The sequence below is a fragment of the Oncorhynchus nerka genome, unplaced genomic scaffold, assembly GCF_034236695.1.
Source record: "Oncorhynchus nerka isolate Pitt River unplaced genomic scaffold, Oner_Uvic_2.0 unplaced_scaffold_1179, whole genome shotgun sequence".
Lineage (NCBI taxonomy): Eukaryota > Metazoa > Chordata > Actinopteri > Salmoniformes > Salmonidae > Oncorhynchus > Oncorhynchus nerka.
In genome coordinates, this window is record NW_027040149.1 from 115001 (window position 1) to 127500 (window position 12500).

The 12500-nt window shown below is 46.4% G+C and overlaps 1 pseudogene; it reads left to right on the forward strand.

Annotated features, from left to right (window-relative positions):
* Positions 1-2100: 2100 nt before the first annotated feature.
* The window catches only part of LOC135569189 (N6-adenosine-methyltransferase non-catalytic subunit-like), a 45915-nt pseudogene continuing 35515 nt past the window's right edge, over positions 2101-12500 (forward strand).

Sequence of the window (12500 nt, forward strand, 5' to 3'; positions counted from 1 at the left end):
GTTCCGGTCATCCCTGTTCCGGTCATCCCTGTTCTGGTCAACCCTGTTCTGGTCAACCCTGTTCCGGTCCACCTGGTTCCTGTCAACCCTGTTCCGGTCAACCCTGTTCCGGTCAACCCTGTTCCGGTCAACCTGGTTCCGGTCAACCCTGTACCGGTCAACCCTGTTCCAGTCAACCCTGTTCCGGTCAACCCTGTTCCAGTCAACCCTGTACCGGTCAACCCTGTTCCGGTCAACCCTGTACCGGTCAACCCTGTTCCGGTCAACCCTGTTCCGGTCAACCCTGTACCGGTCAACCTGGTTCCGGTCAACCCTGTTCCGGTCCACCTGGTTCCGGTCATCCCTGTTCCGGTCAACCCTGTACCGGTCAACCCTGTTCTGGTCCACCTGGTTCCGGTCATCCCTGTACCGGTCAACCCTGTACCGGTCAACCCTGTACCGGTCATCCCTGTACCGGTCAACCCTGTTCCGGTCAACCCTGTTCCAGTCAACCCTGTTCCGGTCAACCCTGTTCCAGTCAACCCTGTACCGGTCATCCCTGTACTGGTCAACCCTGTTCCGGTCCACCTGGTTCCGGTCAACCCTGTACCGGTCAACCCTGTTACTTTATTTGGCACTTAACAGGCACTTACTTCAGTCATGTTTTATTCAACCTCTAGAGATGGAAAACTGGTGGTTTATTAATTTGAACATCTGCTCTTTAAAATGAGGTGAAATCACATGTATTGTTTCACCAAGTTACATTTTTCAAAAGGCAGCGAATTGGTGGAACAACCCTGCTACTGGAACAACCCTGCTACTGGAACAGCCCTGCTACTGGAATTGGTGGAACGACCCTGCTACTGGAACAACCCTGCTACTGGAACGACCCTGCTACTGGAACAACCCTGCTACTGGAACAACCCTGCTACTGGAACAGCCCTGCTACTGGAATTGGTGGAACGACCCTGCTACTGGAACAACCCTGCTACTGGAACAACCCTGCTACTGGAACAGCCCTGCTACTGGAACAACCCTGCTACTGGAACAACCCTGCTACTGGAACAGCCCTGCTACTGGAACAGCCCTGCTACTGGAATTGGTGGAACAACCCTGCTACTGGAACGACCCTGCTACTGGAACGACCCTGCTACTGGAACAACCCTGCTACTGGAACAACCCTGCTACTGAAACAACCCTGCTACTGGAACGACCCTGCTACTGGAACAACCCTGCTACTGGAACAACCCTGCTACTGGAACGACCATGCTACTGGAATTGGTGGAACGACCCTGCTACTGGAACGACCCTGCTACTGGAAAAGTCCTGCTACTGGAACGACCTTGCTACTGGAAAAGCCCTGCTACTGGAACAACCCTGCTACTGGAACAACCCTGCTACTGGAACGACCCTGCTACTGTAATTGGTGGAACAACCCTGCTACTGGAACGACCCTGCTACTGGAACGGCCCTGCTACTGGAACGACCCTGCTACTGGAACGACCCTGCTACTGGAACGACCCTGCTACTGGAACAGCCCTGCTACTGGAACGACCCTGCTACTGGAACAACCCTGCTACTGGAACGACCCTGCTACTGGAACGGCCCTGCTACTGGAACGACCCTGCTACTGGAACGACCCTGCTACTGGAACGACCCTGCTACTGGAACAGCCCTGCTACTGGAACGACCCTGCTACTGGAACAACCCTGCTACTGGAACAACCCTGCTACTGGAACACAATAATCTCTCTTTCCTCCTGAAGTCTACACCTTCACTGCTCTCTACAGCAACATCTGAAAGCTATAGGTTGGTAGAGGCATGGGCTAGCTAGAGGAAGTTAACGCCCCTCTTCCAGCACACTTTGGGCGGAAGTAGAGAGAATTGGTGACTAACGGCCTTTCTGATGATCATTGTTCACAGTTTATTCACGGTGGAATAACGCGATACAACATCACCACCGTGTGGTCGCATCTGCTCCATTGCACCAGCAGAAAGACAGGAACGCGACGAACTGTGACGCAAATCACATGCGCAACATTCGAACCGGAAGGACGTCATCACAACTCGACTAACGTTCATTGTTTTCGAGTAAAACAGCGTTTCCACCTCCGACACCGCCGCGAAAAAAAAAGTTTTAAACTATTTTTTTTGTGTAACTAACGAAATACTTTATTAAACTTAATCACCGATAAAGAAATGAATAGTCGCCTACAGGAGATACGGGAAAAGCAGAAGCTGCGACGCCAGCTTCTAGCTCAACAGGTAGCTAGCTGTAGCTAAGCTAGTTATACTAGCTGGGGAGCTAACATGCGTTGTCTTCTTGTTTTTGATTTTTATTTATTTATTCCACCTTTATTTAACCAGGTAGGCCAGTTGAAAACAAGTTCTCATTTACATCTGAAACCCCGACCAAGATAAATCAAATCAGTTCGACACATACAACAACACAGAGTTACACGTAAACAAACATACAGTCAATAATACAGTAGAAAAACAAGTCTATATACAATGTGAGTAAAATGAGGTGCGATAAGGGGAGGTTACATGCTGGGCCACTAAAGCCTTTAGCCCGAGGGAAGAGACATCTATGTATCTAGCTACATAACTACCATACCTTGTGAGTTGACTAACATTTGTAGCTAATGTAAACATGTCACGTTATGCTACGGTGTTTGGTTTAACCGAATAGGATTAGGTCAACAGGTAACGTTATGCTACGGTGTTTGGTTTAACTGAATAGGATTAGGTCAACAGGTAACGTTATGCTACGGTGTTTGGTTTAACCGAATAGGATTAGGTCAACAGGTAACGTTATGCTACGGTGTTTGGTTTAACTGAATAGGATTAGGTCAACAGGTAACGTTATGCTACGGTGTTTGGTTTAACTGAATAGGATTAGGTCAACAGGTAACGTTATGCTACGGTGTTTGGTTTAACTGAATAGGATTAGGTCAACAGGTAACGTTATGCTACGGTGTTTGGTTTAACTGAATAGGATTAGGTCAACAGGTAACGTTATGCTACGGTGTTTGGTTTAACTGAATAGGATTAGGTCAACAGGTAACGTTATGCTACGGTGTTTGGTTTAACTGAATAGGATTAGGTCAACAGGTAACGTTATGCTACGGTGTTTGGTTTAACCGAATAGGATTAGGTCAACAGGTAACGTTTATGCTACGGTGTTTGGTTTAACCGAATAGTGATTAGGTCAACAGGTAACGTTATGCTACGGTGTTTGGTTTAACTGATTAGGATTAGGTCAACAGGTAACGTTATGCTACGGTGTTTGGTTTAGCATGACTTAACAGGTCATTAGGTCAATCGTCTAAAGTGAGCCTATAGTTAGCTATTAGCATGACTTAACATGTCATTTACCTAACACATCGTCTAAAGTGAGCCTATAGTTAGTTATTAGCATGACTTAACATGTCATCTACCTAGCACATCGTCTAAAGTGAGCCTCTAGTTAGCTATTAACTTGTTGTTAGTTAACGATCGGAGTTACTGTACATATTGTTGTTATTGAGCTATTTTGGCTTATTTTGTGGCAGTGGAGTGATGCCGATTGACCTTGATTGAGTTGAGTGGAAAAAGCTAAACGTATATTAGTTAACCAACGCATCTTTTATCAACTCATATAATAGTTACGTTAGCTAGCTATTGTTCGTCCTAGACATTAGTTACTGTTATGGCGTGAGAGCATTTTGATCGTAGCTAAGAGACGGATCGTAGATGATCCATTATTGCATTAGAGCTCTAACTATGATCGTAGACGGATCGCTTCTAGATGATCCATTATCTCTCTGCATTAGAGGCGTCTCTAACTATGATTAGCTAAGAGACGGAGCTAGATGAACCATTATCTCTCTGCATTAGAGGCGTCTCTAACTATGATCGTAGCGCTTCTAGATGATCCATTATCTCTGTCATTAGAGGCGTCTCTAACTATGATCGTAGCTAAACGGATCGCTTCTAGATGAACCATTATCTCTGTCTGTCTCCATTAGATGATCCATTATCTCTGTGTCTCTCTAACTATGATCGTAGCTAAGAGACGGATCGCTTCTAGATGAACCATTATCTCTGTCCATTAGAGGCGTCTCATTAACTATGATCGAACCATTATCTCTCTAGCTAAATGAGACGGATCGCTTCTAGATGATCCATTATCTCTGTCCATTAGAGGCGTCTCTAACTATGATCGTAGCTAAGAGACGATGAACCATGCATTAGAGGCGTCTCTAACTATGATCGTAGCTAGATGAACCATTATCTCTGTCCATTAGAGGCGTCTCTAGGCGCTAAAGAGCGGATCTTCTAGATGATCCATTATCTCTGTCCATGATATGATCGTAGCTAAGACGGACGGATGCGCGTCTAACTATTGATCGTAGCTAGATGAACCATTATCTCTGTCCATTAGAGGCGTCTCTAACTATGATTGTAGCTAAGAGACGGAGAGATGGATTAGAGGCGTCTCTAACTATGATTAGCTAGATGAACCATTATCTCTGTGCATTAGAGGCGTCTCTAACTATGATCGTAGCTAAAGAGACGGATCGCTTGCATTAGACTTGAACCATTATCTCTGTCTGCATTAGAGGCGTCTCTAACTATGATCGTAGCTAAGAGACGGATCTATTACTAACTATGATCGTAGCTAAGACAAACTTCTAGATGCTCCATTAATTAGGCGTCTCCAACTATGATCGTAGAAGAGACGGATCGCTTCTAGATGAAGCTCAGATTCAAAATCCCATTATTAACCAGCTGCGTTCATGTTCAAAATACGTTTATTGATTCACCAAATATGGAGTGTCGCTGAAAAACTGTCTTCATTTACTCCCGTTATGCCGGTGTGTGTTTACACTGAACTAAAATATAAATGCAACATGTAACGTTTCATGACCTGAAATGATCTATAAGCACATAAAAGCATATGTCGCTCAACTGTTGTGCTCTAATCCCTGTTAGTGAGTGTTTCTCCTTTACCAAGAGAATCCATCCATCTGAAAGGTGTGGCATATCGAGAACCTGATTAAACAGCGTGATCGTTACACAGGTGCACATTGTGCTGGGTGACAATTAAAAAGCCACAAAAAATGCACATTTTTTGTCACAACACAATGGCCACAGGATGTCTCAAGTTGAGGGAGCGTTGCAATTGGCATGCTGACAGCAGGAATGTCCACCAGAGCTGTAGCCAGAGAATTTTTAATGTTCATTTCTCTACCATAAGCCGCCTCCAACGTCGTTTTAAAGAATTTGGCGATACGTCCAACCGGCATCACAACCGCAGACCACGTGTAACCATGCCAACCCAGGACCTCCACTCAACTTCTTCACCTGGGATCATCCAGACCAGCCACCCGGACAGCTGATGAAACTAATTTCCTGTGATAAAGCTCTTTTGTGGGGAAAAAAACCACATTCTGATTGGCTGAACCTGGCTCCCAGTGGGTGGACCTGGCTCCCCAGTGGGTGGACCTGCTCCCCAGTGTGTGGACCTGGCTCCCAGTGTGTGGACCTGGCTCCCCAGTGGGTGGACCTGGCTCCCCAGTGGGTGGACCTGGCTCCCCAGTGTGGACCATGGCCAACCCAGTGGGTGGGCTCCCAGTGTGTGGACCTGGCTCCTCAGTGTGTGGACCTGGCTCCCCAGTGGGTGGACCAGGTGGACCTGGCTCCCCAGTGGGTGGACCGCTCCCCAGTGGGTGGAGCCAGTGTGTGGACCTGGCTCCCCAGTGTGTGGACCTGGCTCCCCAGTGTGTGGACCTGGCTCCCCAGTGGGTGGACCTGGCCCAGTGGGTGGACCTGGCCCCAGTGGGTGGACCACAGCTCCCCAGTGTGTGGACCTGGCTCCCCACGACCAGCCCCCAGTGGGTGGACCTGGCTCCCCGTGGGTGGACCTGGCTCCCCAGTGGGTGGACCCAGTGGGTGGACCTGGCTCCCCAGTGGGTGGACCTGGCTCCCCAGTGGGTGGACCTGGCTCCCCAGTGTGTGGACCTGGCTCAGTGTGTGGACCTGGCTCCCCAGTGTGTGGACCTGGCTCCCCAGTGGGTGGACCTGGCTCCCCATGGACCTGGCTCCCCAACTGAGTGGGTGGACCTGGCTCCCAGTGGGTGGGCCTGGCTCCCCAGTGGGTGGACCTGGCTCCCCAGTGTGTGGACCTGGCTCCCCAGTTTGGACCTGTCTCCCCAGTGGAAAACCTGTCTCCCCAGTTCTGACCTGGCTCCCCAGTGGGTGGACCTGGCTCCCCAGTGGGTGGACCTGGCTCCCCAGTGGGTGGACCTGGCTCCCAGTGTGTGGACCTGGCTCCCCAGTGGGTGGACCTGGCTCCCCAGTGGGTGGACCTGGCTCCCCAGTGTGGACCTGGCTCCCCAGTGTGTGGACCTGGCTCCCCAGTGGGTGGACCTGGCTCCCCACCTGGTGGGTGGACCTGGCTCCCAGTGGGTGGACCTGGCTCCCCAGTGTGTGGACCTGGCTCCCCAGTGGGTGGACCTGGCTCCCCAGTGGGTGGGCCCTATGCCCTCCCAGGCCCACCCATGGCTGAGCCCCTGCCCAGTCATGTGACATCCATAGATTAGGGCCTAAGGAATTTATTTAAATTGATTGATATCCTTATATGAACTAATTCAGTAAAAATCATTGAAGTTGTTGCGTATATGCTTTTGCTTAAGTATATGTCAGTTAAGAACAAATTCTTATTTTACAATACGCCAAATGCGCGCCGCCCTACAGGACTCCCGATCACGGCCAGATGTACTACGGCCCGCTCCGCCCTACGGGACTCCCGATCACGGCCAGATGTACAATACGGCCAAATGCGCTGCCCTACGGGACTCCGATCACGGCCAGATGTACTACGGGACTCGGCCAGATGATCACGCTCCGCCCCAGACTGATCACGGCCAGATGTACAATACGGCCAAATGCGCTCCGCCCCGCCCTACAATACGGCCGGGACTACGGGACTCCCGATCACGGCCAGATGTACAATGATGCAGCCTGGATTCAAACCAGGTACTGCAGAGTGACGCCTCTTACGGGACTCCCGATCACGGCCAGATGAGATGCGCTGCACGGACTCCCGATCACGGCCAGATGTACAATAGACCACTGCGCCACGCCTTTAGTGTTGGGGACTCCGATCACGGCCAGATGTGATGCAGCCTGGAGCCCATCCGGTTACACTGTTTCCAATGAGGTGCCAAAGAGGATTATTTGATTAGATCGCTCCTGAATGGCATCTCAGTGCAGGTTGGGAGTTTACTACAACTCAATACATTCTAGTTGGCACCTCATGTTTACCTCATTACTGCCTTGCAGGTTGGGAGTTTACTACAACTCAATACATTCTAGTTGGCACCTCATGTTTACCTCATTACTGCCTTGCAGGTTGGGAGTTTACTACAACTCAATACATTCTAGTTGGCACCTCATGTTTACCTCATTACTGCCTTGCAGGTTGGGAGTTTACTACAACTCAATACATTCTAGTTGGCACCTCATGTTTACCTCATTACTGCCTTGCAGGTTGGGAGTTTACTACAACTCAATACATTCTAGTTGGCACCTCATGTTTACCTCATTACTGCCTTGCAGGTTGGGAGTTTACTACAACTCAATACATTCTAGTTGGCACCTCATGTTTACCTCATTACTGCCTTGCAGGTTGTTTTACAACTCAATACATTCTAGTTGGCACCTCATGTTTACCTCATTACTGCCTTGCAGGTTGGGAGTTTACTACAACTCAATACATTCTAGTTGGCACCTCATGTTTACCTCATTACTGCCTTGCAGGTTGGGAGTTTACTACAACTCAATACATTCTAGTTGGCACCTCATGTTTACCTCATTACTGCCTTGCAGGTTGGGAGTTTACTACAACTCAATACATTCTAGTTGGCACCTCATGTTTACCTCATTACTGCCTTGCAGGTTGGGAGTTTACAATACATTCTACAACTCAATACATACTGCCTTGCAGGTTGGGAGTTTACTACAACTCAATACATTCTAGTTGGCACCTCATGTTTACCTCATTACTGCCTTGCAGGTTGGGAGTTTACTACAACTCAATACATTCTAGTTGGCACCTCATGTTTACCTCATTACTGCCTTGCAGGTTGGGAGTTTACTACAACTCAATACATTCTAGTTGGCACCTCATGTTTACCTCATTACTGCCTTGCAGGTTGGGAGTTTACTACAACTCAATACATTCTAGTTGGCACCTCATGTTTACCTCATTACTGCCTTGCAGGTTGGGAGTTTACTACAACTCAATACATTCTAGTTGGCACCTCATGTTTACCTCATTACTCTTGCAGGTTGGGATTACTGCCTTGCAGGTTGGGAGTTTACTACAACTCAATACATTCTAGTTGGCACCTCATGTTTACCTCATTACTGCCTTGCAGGTTGGGAGTTTACTACAACTCAATACATTCTAGTTGGCACCTCATGTTTACCTCATTACTGCCTTGCAGGTTGGGAGTTTACTACAACTCAATACATTCTAGTTGGCACCTCATGTTTACCTCATTACTGCCTTGCAGGTTGGGAGTTTACTACAACTCAATACATTCTAGTTGGCACCTCATGTTTACCTCATTACTGCCTTGCAGGTTGGGAGTTTACTACAACTCAATACATTCTAGTTGGCACCTCATGTTTACCTCATTACTGCCTTGCAGGTTGGGAGTTTACTACAACTCAATACATTCTAGTTGGCACCTCATGTTTACCTCATTACTGCCTTGCAGGTTGGGAGTTTACTACAACTCAATACATTCTAGTTGGCACCTCATGTTTACCTCATTACTGCCTTGCAGGTTGGGAGTTTACTACAACTCAATACATTCTAGTTGGCACCTCATGTTTACCTCATTACTGCCTTGCAGGTTGGGAGTTTACTACAACTCAATACATTCTAGTTGGCACCTCATGTTTACCTCATTACTGCCTTGCAGGTTGGGAGTTTACTACAACTCAATACATTCTAGTTGGCACCTCATGTTTACCTCATTACTGCCTTGCAGGTTGGGAGTTTACTACAACTCAATACATTCTAGTTGGCACCTCATGTTTACCTCATTACTGCCTTGCAGGTTGGGAGTTTACTACAACTCAATACATTCTAGTTGGCACCTCATGTTTACCTCATTACTGCCTTGCAGTTTACTACAACTCAATACATTCTAGTTGGCACCTCATGTTTACCTCATTACTGCCTTGCAGGTTGGGAGTTTACTACAACTCAATACATTCTAGTTGGCACCTCATGTTTACCTCATTACTGCCTTGCAGGTTGGGAGTTTACTACAACTCAATACATTCTAGTTGGCACCTCATGTTTACCTCATTACTGCCTCATTACTGCCTTGCAGGTTGGGAGTTACAGGTTGGGAGTTTACAACTCAATACATTCTAGTTGGCACCTCATGTTTACCTCATTACTGCCTTGCAGGTTGGGAGTTTACTACAACTCAATACATTCTAGTTGGCACCTCATGTTTACCTCATTACTGCCTTGCAGGTTGGGAGTTTACTACAACTCAATACATTCTAGTTGGCACCTCATGTTTACCTCATTACTGCCTTGCAGGTTGGGAGTTTACTACAACTCAATACATTCTAGTTGGCACCTCATGTTTACCTCATTACTGCCTTGCAGGTTGGGAGTTTACTACAACTCAATACATTCTAGTTGGCACCTCATGTTTACCTCATTACTGCCTTGCAGGTTGGGAGTTTACTACAACTCAATACATTCTAGTTGGCACCTCATGTTTACCTCATTACTGCCTTGCAGGTTGGGAGTTTACTACAACTCAATACATTCTAGTTGGCACCTCATGTTTACCTCATTACTGCCTTGCAGGTTGGGAGTTTACTACAACTCAATACATTCTAGTTGGCACCTCATGTTTACCTCATTACTGCCTTGCAGGTTGGGAGTTTACTACAACTCAATACATTCTAGTTGGCACCTCATGTTTACCTCATTACTGCCTTGCAGGTTGGGAGTTTACTACAACTCAATACATTCTAGTTGGCACCTCATGTTTACCTCATTACTGCCTTGCAGGTTGGGAGTTTACTACAACTCAATACATTCTAGTTGGCACCTCATGTTTACCTCATTACTGCCTTGCAGGTTGGGAGTTTACTACAACTCAATACATTCTAGTTGGCACCTCATGTTTACCTCATTACTGCCTTGCAGGTTGGGAGTTTACTACAACTCAATACATTCTAGTTGGCACCTCATGTTTACCTCATTACTGCCTTGCAGGTTGGGAGTTTACTACAACTCAATACATTCTAGTTGGCACCTCATGTTTACCTCATTACTGCCTTGCAGGTTGGGAGTTTACTACAACTCAATACATTCTAGTTGGCACCTCATGTTTACCTCATTACTGCCTTGCAGGTTGGGAGTTTACTACAACTCAATACATTCTAGTTGGCACCTCATGTTTACCTCATTACTGCCTTGCAGGTTGGGAGTTTACTACAACTCAATACATTCTAGTTGGCACCTCATGTTTACCTCATTACTGCCTTGCAGGTTGGGAGTTTACTACAACTCAATACATTCTAGTTGGCACCTCATGTTTACCTCATTACTGCCTTGCAGGTTGGGAGTTTACTACAACTCAATACATTCTAGTTGGCACCTCATGTTTACCTCATTACTTGCCTACATTCTAGTTGGCACCTCATGTTTACCTCATTACTGCCTTGCAGGTTGGGAGTTTACTACAACTCAATACATTCTAGTTGGCACCTCATGTTTACCTCATTACTGCCTTGCAGGTTGGGAGTTTACTACAACTCAATACATTCTAGTTGGCACCTCATGTTTACCTCATTACTGCCTTGCAGGTTGGGAGTTTACTACAACTCAATACATTCTAGTTGGCACCTCATGTTTACCTCATTACTGCCTTGCAGGTTGGGAGTTTACTACAACTCAATACATTCTAGTTGGCACCTCATGTTTACCTCATTACTGCCTTGCAGGTTGGGAGTTTACTACAACTCAATACATTCTAGTTGGCACCTCATGTTTACCTCATTACTGCCTTGCAGTTTACTACAACTCAATACATTTGGGAGTTTACCTACAACTCAATACATTCTAGTTGGCACCTCATGTTTACCTCATTACTGCCTTGCAGGTTGGGAGTTTACTACAACTCAATACATTCTAGTTGGCACCTCATGTTTACCTCATTACTGCCTTGCAGGTTGGGAGTTTACTACAACTCAATACATTCTAGTTGGCACCTCATGTTTACCTCATTACTGCCTTGCAGGTTGGGAGTTTACTACAACTCAATACATTCTAGTTGGCACCTCATGTTTACCTCATTACTGCCTTGCAGGTTGGGAGTTTACTACAACTCAATACATTCTAGTTGGCACCTCATGTTTACCTCATTACTGCCTTGCAGGTTGGGAGTTTACTACAACTCAATACATTCTAGTTGGCACCTCATGTTTACCTCATTACTGCCTTGCAGGTTGGGAGTTTACTACAACTCAATACATTCTAGTTGGCACCTCATGTTTACCTCATTACTGCCTTGCAGGTTGGGAGTTTACTACAACTCAATACATTCTAGTTGGCACCTCATGTTTACCTCATTACTGCCTTGCAGGTTGGGAGTTTACTACAACTCAATACATTCTAGTTGGCACCTCATGTTTACCTCATTACTGCCTTGCAGGTTGGGAGTTTACTACAACTCAATACATTCTAGTTGGCACCTCATGTTTACCTCATTACTGCCTTGCAGGTTGGGAGTTTACTAACTCAATAACTCAATACATTCTTAGTTGGGAGTTTTACAACACACTCTATACCTCACTAGTTGGTTACTACACTCTCATGTTTACCTCATTACTGCCTTGCAGGTTGGGAGTTTACTACAACTCAATACATTCTAGTTGGCACCTCATGTTTACCTCATTACTGCCTTGCAGGTTGGGAGTTTACTACAACTCAATACATTCTAGTTGGCACCTCATGTTTACCTCATTACTGCCTTGCAGGTTGGGAGTTTACTACAACTCAATACATTCTAGTTGGCACCTCATGTTTACCTCATTACTGCCTTGCAGGTTGGGAGTTTACTACAACTCAATACATTCTAGTTGGCACCTCATGTTTACCTCATTACTGCCTTGCAGGTTGGGAGTTTACTACAACTCAATACATTCTAGTTGGCACCTCATGTTTACCTCATTACTGCCTTGCAGGTTGGGAGTTTACTACAACTCAATACATTCTAGTTGGCACCTCATGTTTACCTCATTACTGCCTTGCAGGTTGGGAGTTTACTACAACAACTCAATACATTCTAGTTGGCACCTCATGTTTACCTCATTACTGCCTTGCAGGTTGGGAGTTTACTACAACTCAATACATTCTAGTTGGCACCTCATGTTTACCTCATTACTGCCTTGCAGGTTGGGAGTTTACTACAACTCAATACATTCTAGTT